Below are 25,427 nucleotides of genomic sequence, written 5' to 3'. Positions count from 1 at the left end.
CTTTGCCAATGGTCAGTGGTGATTCCACAGAAATGGAGATCAAAACAATAAATAAGGACCTGGCCTACCTTGAACTCCATTATAAAAAAATATTTTATTATAAAAATATTTTCTCTTCAGAGGCTCAGATAAGCAAGGTACTCAGGACTCCAACAAACCTCAGCTTGGCCTGTAGCCTAATGCTTTTAAATGGCAAAAGCTAGGCTTAAGCTTAAACATCCCACTGAATAAGTGTCAGAAGAATGACATTCTCCATTGTTTTCTTTTTATGAAACACACTTATCTTTTTTCTTCCCAGTATGATCTTTGTGTTTCTGAAATTGCAGACAAAAGTAAGAGCAACTACTAGGAGGATGAGGTGATACAGGATGCAATTTATGCAATTTCCCTTGTACTTAGAGAATTAGTTCCTGAGATTTTCTCAAAGGTTTTATGTATTTCAGAAGTCAATCTATCTGAAATTCTGTCTATTTTTTACTTTTGCTTTCTTTTTTTGGTAAACTTAAGTCGTCAAACCCTGTTCAATGGAATTCAAAAGAATCAGCTTTTATAAATCCTCCTATTAAGTTGTATCCAAAAACCAGAAAAGAAAGGTACAATTACTATACTTTTGCAAGAAAAAAAAAAAAATGAAGTCAAAAAGCATGCAGAACATTGCTTAATGGCATTGCTTAATATTTTGTTTAATGGCAAAGTATTTAATAAATTTTTTATTGGTGCAAAATAAATTATTTCTTTTAGCTTCATGGGAGTGGCTGGATGTGAACAACACTTTTGTCAAGAAACGAAATGTTTTTCCAGTGTCTGCACAAATAGAATAAACCAGGAAAAGAACATTATTTTATATAAGTGATCAATCTCTTCATGGTCTTTGAGGCTCATTTTATAAAAGATTTCTGCAAGGCTACACCACTAAGTCTGTGATGCATGTAATAGAATCAGAGAGCTCCAATACAATTCCAGACTGGGAGGATCCCTGTTTATCTCCAAGCTCACATTTCTAATATCAGGTCTAGATTTAATGGCTTTGGCAAGTTTCAAAAGACCAATAAAGTGACCTCTGAAAATAGGTTTTACCTGTTTAGCTATCTGGTAGGTAATATAGGTGGTATTTTACTTAGGAAACTGAGGGAAATGACAAAGCTCTGTTACATAGATAGCTTCTTCATATATAAGCAGATTTGACTATTCCTGCTGCAATATTTTCTCACAACTCCAAGTGCAGGAGAGTTTATGCTCTAAAAGGAAACACACTGAATTGCATTCAGTTGCCTTGAGCTGTAATAAAGGTCTTTCTGGATACCTCAGTGAAAGCTAAGCAGTGCTCTGCAGTTCCACAAATCAATGTAGGAAGACATGAAAGGTTTCTTTAAGCAGAGTTCAGCTCCACTCCACTGCTCCTTCTTACCATTTCCCATACAGACACCTTCAGTATTCACAGAAATTTCATAGTACATGTAGATGCCCACAACCATAAAGGGAAACCTTATTTGCATCTAGCTCCTGCCCAATATACTGAGAGAAATTAATACTTCTGTAAAATTAATAATGCTTCTCTTTGTTGTGAAATCAGCTTTTTTAACCTTAACCTTGGAGTGTTAGTATTGCAAATACTCAAACAGTTGATTTGTGCAACCTACATAATAATGTGAAAAATAAAAGAGACTGTTGCTCTGACCTGCCTGCATTCACAGCACACTTTTAAGTTTGTGGAAAAGAAATCACATGGTCAGATGCTTGGTGAAGAACAGACAGAAAAATTTATCAACTACCAATGGCAAGAACATCAGCTTCTATTGCGAATAGAATATGTAGTCCTTCATCTGCAATTTTCACCATTGAAAATTCCTACCATTTGACTGATTTAGAAAAGCTGCAAAACATCAGTATTAATAAAAAGAATAAAATTATTTTCACTATTAAAAATATACACTTTTTATGAGATATTTTAAATCTAATTAAAAAATATAATTTTTCTACACCTGCTTGAAAATAAATTTGAGTTTTCAGAAAAAATTACAGAAATTATTTTACTTCATGTTCTCACATCCTTTTTGATCCTAGAAAGCAATTGAGGAAAAGGAGTATAATGAAAATAGATTGAAAATCTTAGGGGATTCGATTTCAGATCTATATCCAAAGCCAATATTTTTCCTAGGGATCATTTGAGAAAATTCTATTTGAAATGTAAAACTACCCATGAACCTTGGACATTTACACCAGTTAAATTATTCACTTGCACTTCCAAGATAAATGATACAAATGGAATTTACTCTTATCAACACACTGTAATTAATGGCAGAGCTCAACTTTTTGCTCCAAATCTTGGCAGACAATGTAGTTCATATAGCAAGACAGAGCAGGATAAAAGCCCACTTAAGTTTGCTGAGAATTATTAAACATATGTGAGGGAAAATTCCAGAGCAAAGAAGTAAGATAGAGCTGGTGTCAAAGACTGATGATAGATTTAAAAAAACCCCCTATCTTGTATGCATTTTTTTTTCATTGCTGGGAGGATATTATGTACAAAATGGAGCAAAGAAATCACTACTATATATCTATATTTTAAGATAAATGCTCAAAAGACAAAAATTTATGGATTTAAAAACTTTGGGCTTCCTCACACAATCTGCACAAGGACTTTCTCCCAAACCACAAGAGGAACAAATTGTAGGAAAAATTTTGACTTTCAGGAGCCTAATTTATAAATCTTTCAAGGATGATCATTGATAATCCAATGTAACTATTGTAAAAAATGTTCATCTAAGAAGACCCTGAACTTGCTGTTCTTCAGCAATAAAATACTAGAATACACCATAGAAAGATCATGAAAATGAATAGAATAGAATAGAATAGAATAGAATAGAATAGAATAGAATAGAATAGAATATTTTGCATGGAAGGGACATACTATGAAGGAACATATTAGTCCTGCTGCCTGACCAGTTTAGGGCTGACTAAAAGTTAAAGCATAATATTAAAGGCATTGTCCAAATGTCTTAGCACTGACAGGCATGGAGCATCAGCTTTCTTTCTAGGAAGCCTATTCCCATGGTTAGCCACTCTCTTGAGAAAGAAATGTTCCCTTAATGTCCAAATCTAACCCTTCCCTGGCACCACCTTGACCCACTATTGCTCTGAAATACTATTGCACCTACTTTGCTGGCATCTGTCATCCTAAGGCACTCTGTGATCAAGGACAACTTCGTAATAAATAGGAGCAATTTCATCTGCAGAGGTTAAGATTCATCTCACTTATCTTGATTAATCAAACTTAGTCAAGTTTCTAGACAAAGCTAGCTGTTTAGGTTCCTTTGTCAGGGTTGAGGAGTAATGGCCACCTCTAGTGATGAATCATCTCACCTACCCAGCTGAGTACCTCATCCAGGATTAGGCGATTAGGATATTAAGGTGATTAGCTTTGCTTTAGACAACTCACTGTCAGACAGCTTCAGCTGATCACTCCTACTCAAAGTAAAGCCATGCTTTCATACCTTTAGACTATAATAGACGATGAGATTACATGCATTTTAGGCAATAATTACTTATTTGGGAAAACCCAAAGACAGAAGTTACAAGGAAACAGGAGATTTCCCTCTTTGGCACCTGTTTGATGTCCCTGTGCCACAAGTGATCAGACTCAGTCTGGGGATCCTACTGCCAATATGGTGGCCATCTCCCCTGTTCCTTCTGCCTCATTCTCATCCTTCCAGAATGATCACAACCTCCAAAAGGGAAAACTTCTTTTAGGAGAAGCTTTTCCAGACTGTGAACAAAAGATAGTTGGTAAATGTTGGTAAATGTTAGAATACCAGCAACCAAATGATCAATAGAGCTTCCTCAGTACTCTATTGCTGCTTCCTTACTGATTTCATTATCTATGTGTCTTGCCTTATTTTACAGACTTCTAAAGCTTTACTGTGTTTAAACACGATCCAAACATATTAAATCATTAGACCTTACTTGTCCTTGATAAAGTTTCATTTTATTAGTAGGAAATAGTTTTCACATCATAGTTTTGAATATATTTAATTCAGTATGGACTAAACCAGTATTTACTACTCTTACATATTGTACGGTTACATTAAACTATAAGTCTTTTCTATTAAGTATCTGAGTCTGCCCTGCAAATTCAATCAAAAAGAAAAGATTTTTCTGTAAATCTGTACAGAACCTGGAATAAAGGGACATACTGAATCTGGTTACTTAACTATAGACACACAAGGTAATCAACAGCAACACTGAAACTTTTTGAGACATTTTTTGAAGCAGATCTTTCGATTCCTAGAATTTGAAGCTTCCTTCAGACATTTCCTTCCCACAGCTTTCAGGACTGTCACTATGTGGAAGGGACTGCTGTACAGGCTATTCTCTGTGAAGATGGGCTCTGTATGCCCTGGGTCATAGCTTCTGCAGTCAGTAGCTTTGCTCAGAAGCTTTTACTAAAAGAGTGAAAGATAAAATGGAAAAGAAGGCTATGTATCAAATGAAAAAGTTGCATTGACTTTTTTTCTACTTTTTCACTTTTGTATTCACTGGATGTTTATTACCTTTCAGATTATAGACTGTGTTGGTGAGGGATTGTGTACTCCTCCCCAATTTTATTGTATATAGCACTGTCTCTGAGCAAGACTATACTTATAAAATGCACAATGCTTTTGTGTTCGGTAAGACCTGAATAAACAACACTTGCTTTGTGGCCAGACAGGTGTACAGATGGCTGATGATGAAGAAATGAACCAGATTTTTTACTGAAGTTGAGAGCTACACAAGTCTTTATTTTCCTTTCTTTGGCAGCATCAGACTTTGATGACTAAATCATTCTATAACAAGTAAGAAATGAACCATGCTGCAGGTTTCTTCAAGGAGATGAGTCATCATATCTTACATGAGGATCTGTCCTGGAGGATGGCATGACTTCAGTTGAAGCTGAATTAATGGTATGACCTTTCCTTCATTTTCTGAATACTAGAGACATCAACACTAAATTTGATAAGGTTCAGTGAGAAGTGATTTACAGCACAAAATGTCTGAATTAAAACCCAGGCAATACAGATTCAGAAGCTGTCATAAGATAAAGTTGTGCTCTGGATAAACAGACACATAAGGTTTAGGCTACAGTAAAATCTGAACTGGTAGCAGTTTCTATAATTTGCTCTGCCAAGTATATAATAGAAGGAGAGAAACAGGTTCCCAACTCTAACCATGAAGCAGAGAAAAAAAAATCCAACCTGTTTTAAAGAAGACCATCCTGAAATCCAAGGGGAAAAAAGTTCAGTTATTATTTTTTTTGTATTATTAATCTCCTTGAAAATAAAAAGGCAAAGAAAGATATTCTGAATTATTTCTGTGGTTAAAATTTACCCCCAAAGATTTATCAAAAGCTGTGCCATGCCTGTCTTCCTAGCAGAGGCCACAAAAAAAAGAAAACAAAGCCAGAAAGTCAAATAGTGCATTCATTCTCTCTTTTGTCTAAACTCCGTTGAAAAATGATCTTTGGGCCTTTCTGTCACCCAAAAGCAAATATGAAGATATAGATATGCCTGTCCTTACTGTTACATACCTGGGGTTGTATCACCAGTTAAATAGCATATTTTCTATTGATATAAATTTAGAAAACTAATTTTTAACTTTCTCTGTGTTGGAGAGCTTTTGATGGCATTAGTTGGCATTACATGACAGAAAATAATAAAAATCATAAAATACAGGCTATGCTTGATTAACAGCTATAATAATGACTACACTTTTTTCAGTATAAGAACTGTTCAATCACTGCTAGTGGTTGGATTTCTCTTGACTGTTAGAGGAATTAGACCAGATCCATCAGCAAAATAAAATTCTACAACAGAGAAGCCACAGCAATTAATACCTCTTGGTCTGACAACTTGAGAAGCAAGAATCTCTTAATATATCAGAATATATTTTAATAGTAGATTAGGCTTGTATTAATCTACTTAGGGATGAACATTTCTATAAAACATCTGCTTATTGAGCTCTCCAACATGATGTCATTGACAGTTTTTCCCTCTGAAAATTCCTGCATATAGAATGTGGATGGAGCACCATAAACTCTAATCAATTCTTGTTCAGATGAGCTGAATTGCATGTAGAAATATAAGTGTGTCTGGGAGGAATAAAAGTACTATTGCATGATACTTTAGAGCTGTCCAAACAGATCTTCTGCTGTCTTGAAATAACAAGTCTGGTATGTGTCTTTGAGAGTCTGCAAGGAGTCAGTGGAAAATGAAAAAAATAAAATAACCCAATATGCCCTTCCTTCCAAATATGAAGCTCAAACTCCTCCCCCCCCCCCCCCCCCCCCCCAAAATACTCTGTGTATGTATGCAACAGCTAAAATTCTCATTTTTAACTGTTGTGGATGCTCATTCCAGTGCCCTGTGTAGCTCTATGGTGCTTGGATTCTGACAGCATGAGCATGGTGCTAGAGCCCATTGCCCAGCACCAGAAAATCAGGCTGAAGAATTAAATTGAGGTCTGTTTTCCCCACACTACTTCTGTAGTTATTCAAGTGTGGCTGAAACCTCTTAATGGACACTCAGAGAAGGAGATTAACTTAAGTAATACAACTACACTATGGAAAAGTTTCTGGAGGTGTTTACAGGCAGCCAAGCCATCTGTATGAGCAGTTGAAATCCTGGGCACTCATGAGAACAAAGAGTTTTCACCCATATTTTTGTGCAGGCAGCCTTGGAGAAGGCTGTGTTTCAGCAATAAACAACAGAGGACAAGGTCTGGCACCTTTGGGTCATTTGATATAGGATGCATAAAAGCCCTGTAACAGATGAGATGGATGAGGTCTGGTGCTGACCCACAAGGCAGGTAAATACAACTCGAGGTGTTTTGTAATAGCATTACCTTAATTTTCCCCAGGTGTGCCAAAGCATTTACAAGATTGCTTCTGCAGTTGATGAACCTGGCCACAAACTATGGCTGTGGAGCTGTTCCTGTGCAGCAGAGTATCTTCAGTTCTTCTCCATTTCTCAAGTCCATTGGATGCTTTAGAGGCTTCTAACTGATTTATTTTGCCTAAAGACACATGAGGTGTCAATGATTTGTTTTGGTCTTTCATCAATGGATGGTTTTTATTTACTGGATTAACTTTATAGCTCCTGATTGGTCATTTAAGTGAAATACCCATTCATACTCTCACACCATTTACAGAAGCATTCATAGTCAGCATTGTGACTCCCTGTATTAGCACCATAAATCGAGTTCAGTGGGTCATTTCTGGATTTGGGAATCCAAGTCTGAGTTGATCTGTCTTGGTATTAGTCAGTCTAATGATTCATCTCCACTGACATAAATAGAACAGGCTAGTGCCTTTCAAACTGAGCATTTACATTCTGCTCCCAGTTAATTTTCTCTTTCTTCAAGAATGAGTCACAGTGTATCTCTTTGGTGCAGTTTACCATGTTTTCTACTGATATTTGCCCTAAATGACACAAACCCATGGTCAAGATTAAAAATAAAAACATAAAAATGCTTCTTTATTTCTACTACATCTAGAAGGAATTCATCAGCTATGAGTACCATTATACCAACATACCTGGCATTATTCATTTTGGCAGATAAACCTGTGCTCACAGGATGTATCTGAATTTGAAACAAACAAGCAAAATATACATACTGTTAAAAAAGCACTCTGGAGCAGGCTTTGGGCATATTAAAATGCATTAGGAGGGATTCCAGTGACAGGTGCACCAAAGCTAGTGAGAATTGCTAATTAGAACTTTTCAGGAGAGATAAAAGAATAGGCAAGAGATTACATGAAAATCATAAACCAAATGTAAATTTAGAAATGAAATATATGGAAAAAAAAGACCAAAAGAGCCAAGCTTTTCTTTTGCTACATCATGTTAACTACCACTTGCAATTGTTATAAATGTCACTTGCAGGCTTCCAGCTGTTCTGGAATGGGTTTGTTTTTAAAGCACTGACTGAATAGAATAATTGTTTTGTAATGTTGAACTGTATGGTGTGTTGGTTTTGCTTCTGCTTTTTAATGTATTTAACTGAATAAACAAATAATGTTCATGCCTCACATACCTGCAATGTATGTGGTATGTGATAAAATGGAAAAGATGGCTATATGAATATAAAGTGAAATTAATAACTCAGAGTGAGGAAATACTCACTCTGAGTATCTAAAGATTAATATTCACTTCAGTGATTTGTCTAAGCTCTATATGTCCATTATGCAGCACATAACTCCTATGTCTCTGATCAAGTTAAAGTACTCATGATTCAAGACTTCTGTAGGTTTTAACTATTGTTCAGGAGCTAAATTTCTATTTAAAAAAATCTTTATGTTTTTCTACAATGTTGTTATCTACATTACAGTCTCCAACTTTGGCAACACTTTCTTAATTAGTGTAGCACTTTCAAGATGTAAATTTGGTTTTATGACCTTCTTTGATGATGTCATCCATAAATTTCCCTTTTCCTTTTATTGTTGTATAAGCTGTTGTATAAGGCCCTGATTCTCTTCTCATGTTGGTTTTATTCTGTGAAATAAATCTAATGTCTTCAGGGAAGTTACTTGTCATTTAAACCCACAGCAGAGGAAAGCCAAAGCTTCAGGTTACAGTAGTACGATCAAACACAATTGAATTGCAGTGATTTAACAAGCTGCCTCCTGTCAGCTGAGCAAGGATCCAGGAGCATGTTTTTTGTCCAATTAATTATGAGATAATATAACTGAACTTAAATGAATGAATGAGGGTGAAGACAACAGAAGACATCAGGAAAAATAATTTTCTATGCTATTTAGTGCTTGACCCTAAGGTGTAGGTTTGGTTTGTAACCAAAATCTGTGAACTGTACTCTGAGACCCAGGATTTTAGAAGCCTGTTTCTCTCATTCTGTCTCTAGGCTCCTCCATCACCATTTTACAGCCAGGGGAGGCAAATATCCACTTTTGACTGTGATTTATATGACCTGTATTATTAGATTATTTTTTTAGATGAGGTGAATTGTATTTTAGAGCATATTAACTCTGTTAAATATAATTCTGGTAACTGTCAAAGGACAGAAAGCTGACTGATTTAAACACAGAGTTATGCATTGCCACCTGTTGAATCCCACCTGAATCTCATCTAAGCAGGCTTTTTTTACTCAGTGTAGTAACTGAGACAGAAGTAAGGAGCAGGTTTGCTTTGATCTTTTTTCTGGGCACAGAGGGAGGTATTTGTGGTACCTAGTTTTAGATATGCAAAATGTAATACTAGCAAAGACAAGCTAAGTAAGGTGTGTGGAATCCCTTTAGAATCAAAGGGGAAGAGGAATATTCCAGCATGAGGTAACTGAGAAGCAGCACACTCCACTTTTGCCTTATGTGTTCTGTCTTTTGTCTCATGCAGATTTTTTTCTCTCCACAGGTTGAGTAGAGGACCATAACATTTTCTCATTCCATGTAAAAATGAGAAAGTACATACAGTTAGCAAAGTTTTTTCAGGTCAGGATTCTTGTAATTGTAGTGATGAAACATGGCACTGTGTGGTGACCAAAGATAGTGGAATCTTTGTGTGCCTCCTCTTCCAATAACCTCTTTCATTTTCCAGCTCTCTGGTGGGTGATGTTTGTCCTAACGCAAGAACACCAGGAGGAACTGTCTGGATGTTCACATAATCAATGCATTTCAGAAATGGAGGAGCTGAGATGTTTGTGATTGACTTTGATGCACATCAACTTGCAAAAGGGTGTAAAATGCTGCCAGAGACTGGGTCACCTAGTCTAGCAAATTTCAGGCAGCTTCCAGGTAGATCCCCTTCCTATGTCCAGCTTGAAGATGGGAAACACTCACTTTTGGACAGGTGAATAAAGCACTAAGGTCCAGTCAAATATAGACATAAAGCTGTGGCCACCTAGGTTCTTTGTTGCTTTGTATTTTTGAATTCTGCAAAGCCAGAGGCTGTTAACCTGTACATTTCTGGCTGAACCTGCTTATATTATTACCCTTTAGACACAGCCTGTTGCCCAAATCTGAAACTCAGTGGACTGAGCCACACCAAGATTTCCCTGAGATGTTTAGGGAGCATGTGGGTCTCACTAAAGCTCATGACTCAAGAGGAGAGACCACAACTGGATTATACTAAGATCCATTATAGCAGATGATGAGCTGTTTAGTTACTGCACTGGCAATATTTATATACTTTATTAGCAACAAAGCTAATCATAATCATCCACATGATCACTGAAACCTTCTTCTTGTGCCTGGTAAGAAACCTTCTCTTGGCCACTCTGCTACACAACATTGACCCTGCATGCCCTGTTAAATCTGGTGAGCTTCTTGCCCTGGTCAACAAACCTTTCTAGTACATCCAGCTAGAAATTACAGGAAAAGTAACACCAAACTTGTAATAGATAAAGTCAAATGAATAACTGACTGTGCAGAGGAAGAAAGACATTACAGGCAGCAAAAGTTCAAAATCAGTAGAAAAAAATAGTGTGTAAACCTGCATCCTTTACACAGGTAGTTTGCAAAGAATTACAAGACCAGGGCTTTTAAAATTAATGACAACTCTTCAAATTTAAGTTCTAGAGACTCATTAAATCAGTAAACAAGAACTGCATTATGTGAAAAGGGAATTTGAATTTTAACTTCACTTTGTAGTTTAATACATCACAAATATCTTTAGACAGAGCAGTAAAATATAATATCATCTTTTCCCCATCTTAGTTGTCTGCATTCAGTAATCCAGAAAATTGCTTTTCTAGAATATGTAGTATGGCATAAAAACATATATTTCCATTCCCTAGTTGGACTGTGTCCTCAGCTTCAAGAGGAAATAGAGACCAGAGAAAAAAAAAAACCTTAGCTAAAATATATTGTGCAGTTTTGTATACCTACCAGAGCATAAGCACTATATTTTAGGGTTTTGTTTGCTCTAATTTATTACTTGAAAATGTTTGAATAGACTCTAAGGAAAAACATGAGAAGCTCACAATGACAAAAACTATAATTAAAAATAAAATGTTTTTAAAGGTTTGTTTTATTTTAAGCAGCAAGATAAAGTCATGATATATTTGTATGGATTTGCATTTTATGTGTGTTTGTAAAGCACACAGGAAAAATGCAGCCTTCATGTTGATAGAGATAGATAGGATATTACTACAACACTCGGGACATGAATAGTAGTAAAGGATTATCAGCAAACAACAGTCTAACAGAAGTAATCTTGAATAAAATGGCATGCAAATCTCTGAAGTAGACTGTGAATACAGAAGGTAATCATTAAAGATGAGGAAATCTTTAATGGAGAGGCTCATAGGAGAAGTTTCCTCATATATCTTCTAACTTTCTGGTTTTAAATGTTCATCTGTGGTAAATAAAGCTTTCTTTCTCCTTCATAAAATTTCAGTGTTGTGTTGTTCTCTTATCAGTAACAGTTAAGTGTAAAAACACAATGAAAGAAACCATAAACACTTGTGAAGAGCTATGGTTCCCAGCGCACACCTGTTTGCGCATGATTCTTCTTAGAAACATTGTTCAGAGGTTTACACTTCTTATACCATTACAATTTCATTTGAATTTTATATTTTCAATGACTGTTACATTTTAGGATGCTTCTTTCACATAATAGCAACGCTGTGCTTTGACTCAGAGACTTCACAGTTGAACATATAAACCATCTTCAGGTAGGTCAGCTCAGAGAAGCCTTTCTGCCTTTCTTGCACATCACACTGGGTCACAGGCTTGAGTTACGCTTGCCTAGGGTTAGACTAAATCTAGGAGGTTTTTTGTACTTTTATGATTGAATGTATTTCTTAAACAACTCTTTAGACATATGAGAATGTCTACTCCATTAGATGTTATGGTACTCTTCCTCTCTAGGAACACTCCACAGGAAAGATTATCCTAATATTTTCATTTTTCTCTGTAGAAGCTAGCAACTTACTACTGGCCTACATTTGCAGAAGTTTATTGTTCCCACTGTTCCTCTCACCAATTAACAGGTGTAGGCAAAACTCCCAAAAAAGATATTTCCTTTTTCCTTCTACATAGAGATTAGACAGAGAGAAACGGGAAGACATAATAAATGAATTCTGCTTAGGAAAGACATAAGACATTAATAACCTTCATAAAATACCTTAATTGATAGACAATCTAACTTTGCATTTTCTTTACTAGACTTATTTAAAAGTAGTAAAGGGAAATCTTATGACATTTGAATTATTACTATTGTTTGAGTTCATTTATTGTAGGTACAAGTCTTACAAGGATTTGTTGCCATGAATAATTTCCAGTTTTATTGGCAGAAGCCATCTTGCCCAAGAGGTATAATGTTTCAAAGTGTCCAATGGAATCTGGAAAGTTATGGTGCATTTTTTGTGGTGCTGTGCTTTCTACTGAGTGGTGTGCAATTGTGGATCTGCCAATTTATTCTTTTCAGCTGTCTGCCTACTCACATAAATAGTACATGTGAGGAGAGGAAGAGGGCTCAAATCTTTTCAACTGAAATCACAATTCAAAATCTCTCAGATGCCATGGAGGTTCAAAATTCACATTTTTTCCCTGGGTCATGTTTTGATTTTCTTCTTGCCTACATTAATCGAACAAACAGAGAAGTCATCCTTGACATGTAAAAGAATATTAAAAGGCTTTGAATTATAACAATTTTCTCAGAGGTATGCCAAAATATGTCCACCACTGATGAAATGTTTCATTTTTACCAGAATCTAAAGCAGAATTTCCTCAAATTTCTCTTAGGGAGTGTAATTCCATTGTATAAAGCACTACTCAAAATAGTTTTCTGTCCTATCAAGACATTCAACTGAAACCTTCCAGCAATTGCACACTAAAGATGCAAATTTTTTTTTCATAATGTGAAAGTTTCAAAATCCCCCCTCTTTGCAGATATATATTTTATACTGTTTAAGTTGAATATTAAAGCCTAGGTTTGTTTCTGTGGGCATGTGTAGCATAAGTGGGTCAGTTGCAATTTACCAGTTTACCTAATTTGACTACAAACCCCCTGAGTTTTGGCATACGTCAGTGGACTATTCTCACTAGTCTTTATTCAACTCAAAGAATAGCTGGAAAATCCCTCAAATCCCAGGATGTCAAGCTGCATATATGAAAATTTTGTTACACTAAAAGTAAACCAGGTTATTCCACAAATATTATTTAAACAGGTAAATGAAATAAAACTTTAGCCAACTACTATGAAGTGATAGGAATAGTGAATACAATCAGTAATGTTGGCCCTTCTCCAAAGTTCACATCTGACCACACAGCACCAGTTGCAAGTTAAACAATTGAGCCTTCACCTTGAACTTCTCTTTTCCTTTTGAAAAACAAGCTCCTGTCTCAGAACAGCCATACTTGCACTCTGCAAAATCCCCTAATAGCAACAAATTGTAAAGTGGAATTTGCCCTAAAATTGTGCTGCTTGAATGGCAAGACCAAGCTGGGAATGAAGCTATGGACATAAATTGACCATGACAGCTGACTTGGCAGGTGAGAGCCTGGAGTTCTGACCTCAGGTCACCTATGCAGTGTTAACACAGCTTTAGTAATCTTGAGCAGAGAAAAGCAAGGTTTTTGTATTTTGTGGTGAATGTTTATTATTAGATGTTTCAAATCTATAAGTAAGATATAGCTGCTCGTTGTTTTCAGAAGCATGGATTTTAGCTGACATACATCTAATCAGGAGTGCATCTCAATAGTCTGAAGAAGTCACTTGAATGTCCCTTGTGGCATTTAATTTTGAAAAACATTCTTCTCCCAGAGTTTTAGGTTCCCCACTTCAGCCTAAAATCCTGCAAATAGAAGTAAGGAAATTACAATACCTTTAAATCTGGATTGCACTAAATTATTGAGAACAACACATTAAATTCTTTGTTTATCTATGGTCTGATATGCAGGTCTTACAGACAAGATGAAAAGCAAAACAATACAGAAGAAGAAAGGAGAGATAATGAAGGTCACTATGTCAGCAGATGTATTTTAATACTATTCTATTCTATGTAGCTGTTTATAAGATCAAGAATTTTTTGTTAAGGTAGAAGGTTCAATTTTAGTGTACCAAGAAATAAATTTTTGTTTAAGGTGTTTTAGTGCTGAATATCATTGCTGAAGAACCAAAATTTAATTTCAGTTCTAAGTTTATATAATTTATTGACATTGTTTTCCTCTATTGTTTTGGCAGTATCCCTTCATATACGATTGTCATTATGCTCTTCTCCCATAAGCAGTAGCATTACTGTTATCTAGCTGAATTTTTTAGCAGGAGTGCAAGTGCATGAGAAAACCCCAGACATGCCTTAGATGGAGATGCCTTATTGTGATGACCGTGCAGTTATGTTTTGATCAAATTCATCAAAAGAGAAATTTATTTTTCATTTAAATACTCAAGACAGTGGGAAGACTACTAAGATTTTTGAATCTTAGATAAACGTCATGTTAAGGTAGAAATGCATCACAATGCATCACAATCAAAATGTTTTGACACAAGGTTTTATAGGCAGTCCTGGGCTCACCCTCAGCCCAAACGTGGACATGCACCTTGTTTTATGAGGGGTTTATAAATCATGTCCCCAGGTCCAATTCTGCAGGTGGTCTGGCCCATGGGACATCTTGCTTTCCAATGACTGGCAAGAGGTGTCCTTGTTCAAGGGAACACATCCAATCAAGGGAGCTCTGGATGTCATCTGCTGCAAAGGGAGACAGCACGGAAGCTGAAATTGCAAGATCCACTTTCACTGAAGTGGACACACTCTGTCACCTTTCTTCCTTTCAAATTTGAGTGTTTTCTGGATGAAAGATTTCAATTTTCTAAAAGCTAGGACAGGTTTTGCTCTACTTCTCTTCTTGTATGATTCCTAGGGACATTTTTTTATATTTTTCCTCTTAATTGGAAGAGGACAACTTTTTTAAACTTATAAATATTTTGTGAAATAAAATCACTAAATTTTGCTCCTAAATAATTTACCTCAGCTGTAGTGGCTTATTTTATTCTAATGCATGACTAAATACTTTCCTTGATGAATATTTACCTGAGAGGATAGTTTATGGATATCTGTACAGCTGTTGTTTTCTAGGCAACTGTATGGTTGGTGTTTGGGTGGATTTTTTTTTTGTTGTTGTTGTTTTGATTCTTTTAAAACCTGTAATATCATTGGACAGTGCAGGTTTTTCCTTCTCTACCATCTTGGTAACTCATTTGATTACCCTCAGGTTTATGTAGAAAGAGAGGAAGAAAAAAAATCTTAATTTTACTCTGCTGGGAGGCCATGGAGATGGTTTTCCCCTGGGTGCAAGAACATGTCACACTCTATCTCTGGAAAGTAGGTGTTTTTCTGAGCTGTTGCAAAGATGTAGGTTGGCTCCTACCAAAAGTTCCTATTAGCGTCCACTTTTGGAGAGGACAGAGAATTTTTTAACTTTATTTTTTATTTTTATTTGTGCTTTATAAATATTTCAGAAATTAAATATGTGGTGGTTGTGACAAATATGCAGAGATTTTAATGCTTTATTAATGTAGATGTTGGCTTGCTTATTGACATAGTGTTGGAGTTTTAGTATTTCTCTGTAGGGATCTTTCAAACAGGAGGATGTGGAATGTTCAATAGAGTCGCCTGACAGTGAGCATTTGCAATTCCTTTGTGCACAGGACAGCACACAATTAGTGACTCTGATTCATATTGAGACCAGAAGGTCTCAAGTACTTTGAAGAGAAGGAGTAAAGGTCTCTAGAGATGTTAAGGAACAGCCCTGGCAGATTTTAATGAAAATTTTCAGGTGGAGAAGGCAGAAATCAAACTCAATCGTGTTTAGCACACAAAATTCCTTTGGACCTCTGGAGACACCTGTCCTCAGGTGGCAGAACTGAACTGCCAAGTAATGCATCTGTGTCTTTCTAAAGAAACTAAATATATATTTCCCTGTATAAATTGTGCTGCACTGACTGATTCAGGTGGCTGTGATAACTGTTTCCCTGGCTCTCTGCACCAGAATGGGAGAAAATCAGCTAGCTAGTAAGAACAAAGCAGTTACTACAGCATGTTGTACTGGTTATATAGCCAAACTGTGGGACAAGAGGCTGTAGAGAGGCCCTGTGGAAAGAGATCTGGCTGCTTGGGTGGATGACAAGTTGAACAGTGTGCCCTGGAGTGTGCCCAGTGTATCTTCTCAGTGCAGCAGACAGCAGGGCCAAGCGTGTCCTAGGGGGCATCAGGCACAGCATCACCAGCCAGGCAAGGGAGGGGATTGTCCCACTCTGCTCTGTGCTGGGGTGGCCCCACCTCAAACGCTGGGGGAGTTTTGGGTGCCACAATATAAGGAGGCTATAAAGTTGTTAGAGTGTACACAGGGGAGAGTGAGAAGATGGTGGAAGGACTCAAGGACAAGATTTATGAGGAAAGGCTGAGGTCATTTGGTTTGCTGAGCTTGGAGAAGGCAAAGGGTTTGTCCTTTACTTTCTCAAGGGAGACAGATGGGGAGGTGCTGTCTCTGTCTCTGGTGACCAGTGATAGGATATGAATGGAAATACACTGTGCTCAGATAAGTTCTGATGGACATCAGGAAAAAGTTCTTCACTGAGAGGGTGACTGGTCACTGGAACAGGCTTTTTAAGGAATTGGTCATGAGATCAAAGCTGATAGACTTCAAGGAATGTCTGGACAATGTCTGTAGTCATATGATTTAGTTTTATGTAGTCCTGTGAGAAGAAGGGAATTGGATTGAGTCATTCTTATGGATCCCCTAGAATTGAAGATATTCTATTGTCGCTGTTTGTGGGAGGTGGAGAGATGACACACATCGAGGTTTGCATGCAGCAGGGAGACTATTTGTGTACCCATCTCTTTTTATAGGCTATCCAAAAGACTCCACATTCAACCCTGATTGGCCACAATCCAGCCCACGGACCAATAGCCACCAATAGCCACCTGCTTGCACTCATATCTGGGAGCAGATCTGTGTCTCTCTGTAACCAAACCCCTCCATCTCCTGCGAGGCACACAGTCCATCCTGTGCCATGATATTCTATAATTTTATGGCTCTAGGTAAGTGCCAGCAGGCTGCAGCCAGGGAACAGAGAGAGATGAAGGAAGAGAGAAAGGGAGGTATACGAAAAAGACAAATTTCTATCTGGGCACATGGATCTTGCTAAAAGTGTGTCAACCCTGAACTGCTAAGTAGTTAAAGCTCCTATGCAGTGTTGGCTTACTTTGCTGAGAAAATAAAGTCAGAATATTTCACTGAGATAAATCTAGGGACTTAATCTGGAACTCTGTTTTAAGCCCCTGGTTTTAAATGAAATACCTGCATTTCCTTTAACTTAGCTGTACCAGAGCTGACTGAAAACCAAATGTGTCCCCTGAAAAGACAGCCATATAATGTCTTTGTATGATAATGTGTGGAGAAACTGATTTGCCTTAAGAGAGCTGATCAGACATCTAACCTCAGGACGGATCTTTGAGGCTTTTTATTTTTATTTAACATTTATCTAAACTTTGGATTTAAAAGGATTCTTTAAAAGATAGAGCATTTTGGAGGAAATGTTCTAAGAATATTTTAAATGGCCATATTTATTCAAATCATCAATACAACAACTTTTACTTCCCTTGTAGAGTGGCTGGCAGTGTAATGCCATGTTTATAATTCCTCCAAGAATACCATATAAAGTTATTTCAAATAAAAATAAAACATAGTTTAAAAAGTAATTTAAATTATTTATCAATATAATTAAGCTGTATTAATGCCCTTTATTATCCATATTAAAAATTCACAAGTATTTTCATCCCTTTCATCTTTATTAGATGTGTCATAACATGTTATGTATTTTCATGAACTATTGATGAATGTGAAGTGCTCAAAAGCAATTTTTCCCTTTTAGTTATAATGACTATATGGGGAGTATATTAATATTTGAACAAGTATATTTCTAGTTCGTATAATTTCTAGTACTTTTCCTTAGCATGCAGTACAAAGGAAACATCCTTAATGCACAAAGTCTGCAACTACTTGTAGCTGAAAAAACTTTATGTAGTATATAGCATAATTACCTATGTCTCCTTATCTCATAAAAGTAATAATATTATGACAACATAAACTGAACAGAAGACATTGAAACGTTACGATGAAATAGGCATCAGTTTCAGTGTAGAGGCAAGTTCATGGGGAAGTTGATTTTTTAAATGAAAAACTTAGGGGTCTTCTCCCCTGAATTAAAGTATTTGCTCTTTTAAGTTAAACTCATCTTTTGGAGAGTTAATTATTACCTGCAATAGAAGGATGGCAGCATAATAATGAAGCAGACAATTAAGAAAGACTTGTAGTAGGAATTTGAAATATAGGCTAACATGGATAAGGTTTTTAATTTAAAATTTATTTTATGGGGTTTTTTGTTTTATTTTTTTTTTGTGTTTTTTTGTGTGTTTGGTTTTTTTGGTTTTTGTCTTGTTTGGGGTTTTTTTTGGTTTTTTTACTTTCCATTCTTTATCTCTTCTTATTTTATAACCTGGATATTCTGGCCTATGGACATATTCTGGTAGATTTGGCAGCTAGTTTATCAAGAACTTTGAATCATTTATGCTATCTTATGCTGACTAGTGTATAAAACTAGTAGCACATACCTTCCTAAATTGCTTAACTGCTTTGAGAAAACCAATCCCTTAACAGACAAATGAAAATTATGAATGTAGTCTATTCTCTAAGTGTTATTGTTTTGACCTTATAAATTTGGATAAAGAAAGAAAATACTTAGTGTCTAGAAAGTGGTAGTAATTACACCTCATTAACTGCAAGGCAATTTGGGTTTTAAGCTACAAGACATTAGACAACTTAGAAAAAAAAATACAAATAAAGTGGAATTGGAGCCCTCAGACAACAATATTCTTCACTTCCTAACTCAAATTTATTTGCAGATCAGTTACCTGGTAGAGGGGCAGATTCTGAATTGTGTTATACGTTTGCACAAATGAAATACAGAACTTGTCACTGCTCGTGTGCAGAGGAACTAAGGAGTTGCCTAACTACTTGCAGTAAAATACATTGCTTTTAAAGGGCCATTTTATTTCTTGGCCTCTAGATGTGCTGCAAAATTCAAAAGCAATATCCTTACGTTGATGACATTAAAATCTGCATTCATAATTTCTTCATTAAACACAACAATGAAAAGCAAGAATACACAAGGTTTTGAAGTTATTTTTTATAAAAGCTCATGCTGACTGGAATTTAAATAAATAATTTTAACAATTAATTAAGTCTCTTTGACCTGAAATATTCCATCGTGGTGTGGTGAAATCCAGGCAAAAATAAGGTGTGAAGAAACTGGAAAATTTGATCAGTGAGAAGGTGGGAGTAGAGCTGTATGGATTAGGTTGTGGATTTAATAATATAATTACTTAAATAATACAAAGATAGATTTGATCTCCCATCTTCTAAATTTTTAAAATACTATTCAATTTGTTCTTTTTCTTAGATATTTCAGTGCAAATTTAATGCAAAAAAAAAAGAAAAAAGAAAAGGGAACAAGAAAAACCCAGTTATTAGATGAAGGTTATTCTAGCAGTGGACAGTAACACCACTCAGAAACTCAGGCGGTTTCTGAGGAGTAGAACCTATTCCTTCAGAGCAGCAATAGCTGTCTTAGTTTTTCTCTCTCTTTCAGGTTCCTGCCTTACTATTCCAGCTCAGCAAAGGAATTCCCTCAGACAGCAGTCTCTTTCATTCCTCACAGGTGATTTATCTATTCCACTCTGCCATGAACAAGGCAGAGATATTGAGGAAAAATAGTAAATCATAATATAATTAAAGATGGTATCATATGCCACAGGCAACAGAGGCAAAGGAAGGCTTCACAGAAAACATTACTATTTAGATATTCTAGAAGAATGAATTTCTGTGAGGGTGGTGAGGCACTGGCATAGGTTGCCCAGAGAAGTTGTGAATGCTTCATCCCTGGAAGTGTTCAAGGCCAGCTTGTATGGGGCTTTGAGCAACCTGGTCTAGAGGAAGCTGTCCCTGCCCAAGGCAGGGGGCTTGGAACTAGATGATCTTTAAGGTCCCTTCTAAACCAAGCCATTTTATTTTTCTATGATTTTATTTGACCAACTGAAAGATTTCTCAGGCCAGAGAAAACCAGTAAGTAAATACACTCTTTAGTCTGCGGGCTATTCCACAATACAGTAAGTATTCAAAATAATATTCACTCCTGGGAAAAATATGACACATTTTAACATGCTCTTTGGATTCACAAAGAAAAGATGCTGCTGCAAGTGTTTTATCCAAAACATAAAATAGAGTGTGTACAGCTCCCAGAAGAGAGCATTTAAAAGAAGGAAATATTTGAAACATCAAAATCAAAAGTACATCAAAAGGCAAATGGCAACCTATTTGTCACGGCAGCTCATCCATAACCTAATTGCATGACAGATTAATCCAGAGGAAACTTGAAAGATGCTTACAGATGTGTCTGGAAATCTTTTGGGAGATGGATGCCACTTTTGGAAAAACAGACTTTATGGCTGGAAATTGGTTTTGCTGTGATTGTTGTCCAGTGATAAGGTTGCTGAAAATATGGCTGGTTTTTCTACCAACAGAATCCAATTTCTTCAGTAGTGGCATAAATTTAACAATATATTGACTAGGAGGATATAATGACAATATAAAGCCTCTCAGAGTCTTTTTGAGAAAGAATCATAAAAGGACTTTGCTGAGTCATTTAATTTTTAAGAGTGTCATCCAGGACTTTCTGCTTATTTTTATGAATACACTGAAAACAGTGCATGCAGTCTGTAAAGGGCTTTAGAACCTTCTAACCTAAAGATGTAAATGCATTTTTGCTAAGGATTTGTACCTGTTCAATAAAATTATCTTGCCTTGTACAATTGGTTATCTTCAAACTTGTGTTTGTTTATGTTGCACATACATGTATTTGAAATACTTTCCAATTAAATTCAGGTAGTTACTTTATGGCCTCATCTTTATCATAAGCATTTTTCTCAACAGATGAGTTCTCAGAATTCTCAGCTGGATTATGAATCAATGTTTGGAAAGTTCTTAGAATATATTTTTTAAGCACAGTAAGTACCATAAGAAGATATACATGATGATGTGTCCTTGGCTGTTCATTAGACCACTTTGAAGGAGTGGAAAGTTGATATTTGAAAACCTGATTTCAAGTGTGGTTTAGTAATTACACCTTATGAAAAAAAACCAAGCCATGAGGCACTGGATAGGCTGGATTTGTCCTCCTCTTTTTTATAACACAGGGATTAAGGAAAACCATATTATGAGGTAGATTGACTGGTATGAATTAATACACAATCTTTCTCCTTATGCAGCCTTCAAAGGCTGGGAAAAAAGCATCCTTAAGCGTCTGTGAATTGAAGGGAGAAAGGAGGATACTGTGGGTCACTGACTACACTCACACAGAAGAAGGCTAGGGATGAGTGGGCTAGTCTCAAGTTACACAATTCCCTGATCAATCCCTAATGTGTACATGGCAAAACATAGACAGTTGCTGCTAAGTCATAGAGACTGTCTCTGACTGCATAATAATTTTTTTGTGCCTTCTGTGCAGGATCTCCCACCACAACCCTTTCAACTCCTTTGTATGGAGTGTAGAAGTATTGTCCTAAACCTTTGATCAGAAAATGAGATGAGGATTCTTCCTACTCTTGCAAGAAGAACCTCAGCTTGTCACTGAGGATTTATCTGAAATCCAATTCACCCAACTGATATGCAGTAGCATAAATTGTTTAAATTGGTTTCCACAGAGCCCACTGTATCCTGCTACAGTGTACTTACTGACAGCAGGTTTAATTTGCTTGGAAATTGAAAGTACAATCCACATCCTTCATGCAATGCAAAACATAGTGCATATTTAATAAGCTAACTTTTTATATCCTTACTGTGTAAACTGAACCTTTAAGGTTGATTGAAATATGATTTAAATGTAAATCTGTCTGCCTACATTTTTATCTTTTAAAATAGCATTAAATACTATTCAGCCTAGTACATTCCCTTGTAGAGGGGAGATAATTACATATAATTTTTGTGTGAAATTTCATATGAACTATCTCATTTTCTGAGCAGGTACAGCAGCATATATTAAAGCACATCAGAAATGATTCCCTTTGTTGCAAGATAAGATAAAACCCTGATGTGAAATTTGATACAAATCTTGGTTGGGGTTGGTTTTCAGGCATCCTGTTGTAATTTGAGAGTGCAGAACAATTGAAAAAGAAACAAACAAACAAAAAAAAAACCAAAAAAAAACAAACAAAAAAAAAAACCACCCCAAATGAACAATCCCAAAGTAATTCTGAGTGCAGAAAGTGAAGCTTTGAAATGTGTTTGCTCAGCAGTGGATGCAGTTCAGCACAGTTGTTATTCTGCAAGTGGTCTTCATGGGAGGTAGGGTACAATGTTTGTTTTCATCCTCTGAAGGTTGTGTCTGGTATTTCACCTTTCCAAAAGTCTTCCTTGGAGTATTGTGAAGACAACCATTTGCATGTAAATGAAACAAAATTCTCCCTCCATGTTACTTACAATAACAGAAACAAATTTAGGAGTTTAAGATAGATTGGAATAGATTGGAGAGTGGCTTTTGTGTGCAGGCTGCCTGAAGGAGTGAATTCCACCCATTCTGAAAAGAACAAATCAGCCCTGTTATGATTGAATCCCTGGAAATCCAGCATCTGGAATTCAGAATCCTCTTTTTCTCTGCTATGGCTCTACACATTGGTGTTAGTGGAGAAGTAACACAATTTCTTCAGAAGTCAACAATCTCCTCAGTGGGAAATACAACAGATGTCTTAGAGGTAATCTTGAAAACCCTTTGCTACTTCAAATATTGATGTTGCTTCAACATTTCTGTTTAGATATTTCATATTACTTAAAAAAATCTTTAGAAATAAATGACCATTGAAAAATAATCCTAAGGGAAAAAATACGAATCTTATCAGTAGTTTCAGTACTTTTTCTGATTGAGCATGTCAGCCACTTAAAATTTTTTCTTTTTATAAAATAAGCAGTCAGAAGATATGCCTGGCTATAAAATAGTTTCTCATTACTTTTAGGTGTGGAGAAGTGTAAAATATCAGCCACAGACTTCACTAATGATTGCACATTGTATGTAAGCCTGAGGAATACAAAAACAGGTGCATTGATTACTTCAGAACAGATTGAACTATTTAAGAGAAGGGGCATATATCAAAACACACAGAAGTGGCATGGACTTGCAATAAAATAATCAGAACCAGACAACCCTTTTCAAAGACTTCTTTTTAAAGTTCTTTCCTGTCAGTTGTAAGAGACAAACAATAAAAGTATCATCTTTTTCCCATTCTGCTTGTTCTTTTTCAGCTCAGTCTTTCCAGAAGATTCTCAGAGTGCCTATAAGCCTTTCCAGAATACTTTGTCCTAAATACTGTACCTATAGGCTTCTTTTTCCTACCTCTAGTAGCAGACAGCCAGAGTTTGCACTCCCTCAGCAAAGAGTAATTTGCAACACTTTTAGATTACTATCTCCAAGTTAACATGCAATAGAGGGCAATAAAATTGTTCTGGTCACACTGAATATAATAAATACTATTTGAACACATAACACAAGATAATCAAGTAACAAATGTAGCAGAAATAAGATTCAAATGTCTCTTGAAACAATGCTGCAAATCTCTGGCTAAATATGTGTAGGAGTATTGAAGAGACCTTATCTAGGTGATTGGAAGTCAAAAGGGAAAAAAAAACCCCTGCAGAGCAGCAAAGGTGTAAATGCCCACCAGGGCAGTGAGGAGCTCTGTGGCCTATTGCATTCCTGGGCTTCACCCAGAGCCTTAGCTGCTGCTTGGCTCCTCAGTGGAGGACTCACTGCTCCTGCTTCCTGCCCAGCAGAGACCTGACATCCACCACTGAGAAATAGATCATGCTGAGGAGGGCATCTCTAGGTCTCCTTACTGGCAGATGGCCACCAAACATAACCATTTTACTGATACAGTGTAAAAGGCAAAATGCAATCTGTGCAGGACACAAGGATGGGACACCAAGAGAAAAGTAGGTGGGGTGGGTATGAGTGTCTCTGCAAGGACATCGCCATGGGATTTTCAATGGGACACAGTGCTGTTGGATGGACTCCTAGGCCTTCCAAGGCTCCTTCAGAGAGACAACTGCAATGCCTGCACAGATTTGAGCAGGTCTCAGCCAGCTTGGCTAACTACTGAGCTGCAGCTCACAGTACTTGGTGGGGGTCATTTAGCCAAACGAGGCTGTGGGGGAGACATACACCCTTCCCAGTACAGCTGTGCTGCTATGGACACATCCATCCCTTCTTTCTGGAAGTACAAACATTGTTTAAATTACGAGAGTCAGGATTAAGGTTTGTGAAGGCCCACACACTCCTAATTTTGAGTTCAGATCCACAGCTTGCAAATTACAAACCTTATATTTTTGGTAGGACATTTGGACAAAATAATGGATGTTACTTCACCTGTCCCCTCTCCCTCATCCTACAAATTTTCTGAAAACATGTTCCTTATCCAGGTTTAACTGGGTAGGATTCTGACCTAAGTGAAAGACAAACTTCTAGAGGAACTTAATCAAATATTAGCATTTGATCCTATTCTCTACTGATTATTTGGTCAGAGGTCTAGTACACTCATCAGGAATTATCAAAATCCACAGTTATTTCAGCTGTTGGTTGCTTTAAGAAATGTATCTGGAATTTTTTTAATACATCTTCTATACAAACTTGTTCTGGTTTGATAAAAATAAATTAACTCATGTCAAAAAGATTTTTAAATTTCCAAGTGTTGCAGATGATTTGAACAGAAAATAAATGAGACCTCATAGGGCATATTTACTCTGTCTTTCTGAAAGATAACCAAACATCTTATTTTTCACTCTATTAAAAAATCCCTTGAAAATGTCTTCTTGCATTATTCGTTAATGTATATGATAATTACATACAGAACACCATCTTCATCTTCCTAACTGAGAGCAAGGATTACAGTGCTACATAATGCATTTTATCAGATGCATTTTGAATGCAAAAACATATTTTCCTGTTTGAAAGGCTGGGATTTATGCAGATAGCTATCAATACCATTAATAGAATTACCTGTATAAATCCTTTTATTTAAACAGGACTCCACAATTTATAAAGATTTAATGTAATTTTTGGCTCTGTATCTTATTTGTCATATAGAGAACTTTTTACAAAAACTCTTTACTCAGCTAAGAGAATTTAGTACATCTTGTTTGCTACATAAATTTGATATATCTATTTAAGTAACTTTTGTGGTCTCTTCTCCTATTAGTGTCATACTACAGCATGTTCAAAAACCTTGTTTAAGCAAACAGTGGAATTTAAAGAGCTTGTTGTTGAGTTACTGGTAACCCAATAAATCCCACCCAAGTGAGAAAGTGTGTGTTTCCTCTTGGGTGCTGCTCAGCTCCC

General features: G+C 36.4%; 1 protein-coding gene and 1 long non-coding RNA gene across 7 annotated transcripts in view; one reads left to right on the top strand and one right to left on the bottom strand.

The window, feature by feature from the left end:
* NKAIN2 (sodium/potassium transporting ATPase interacting 2) overlaps positions 1-25,427 on the bottom strand; it is a 511,342-nt gene that overhangs the window by 109,647 nt on the left and 376,268 nt on the right. The gene's annotated exons all lie outside the window — the stretch shown is intronic.
* Positions 6,309-11,362, top strand: LOC146767894 (uncharacterized). The gene is made up of 3 exons (XR_014954253.1): positions 6,309-9,319; positions 9,399-9,475; positions 9,582-11,362. It is a non-coding gene; the product is annotated as an uncharacterized LOC146767894 (long non-coding RNA).

This window comes from Lonchura striata, chromosome 3 (assembly GCF_050655825.1).
Source record: "Lonchura striata isolate lonStrDom1 chromosome 3, ASM5065582v1, whole genome shotgun sequence".
Lineage (NCBI taxonomy): Eukaryota > Metazoa > Chordata > Aves > Passeriformes > Estrildidae > Lonchura > Lonchura striata.
This window is presented reverse-complemented; position numbering and strand designations above follow the sequence as displayed.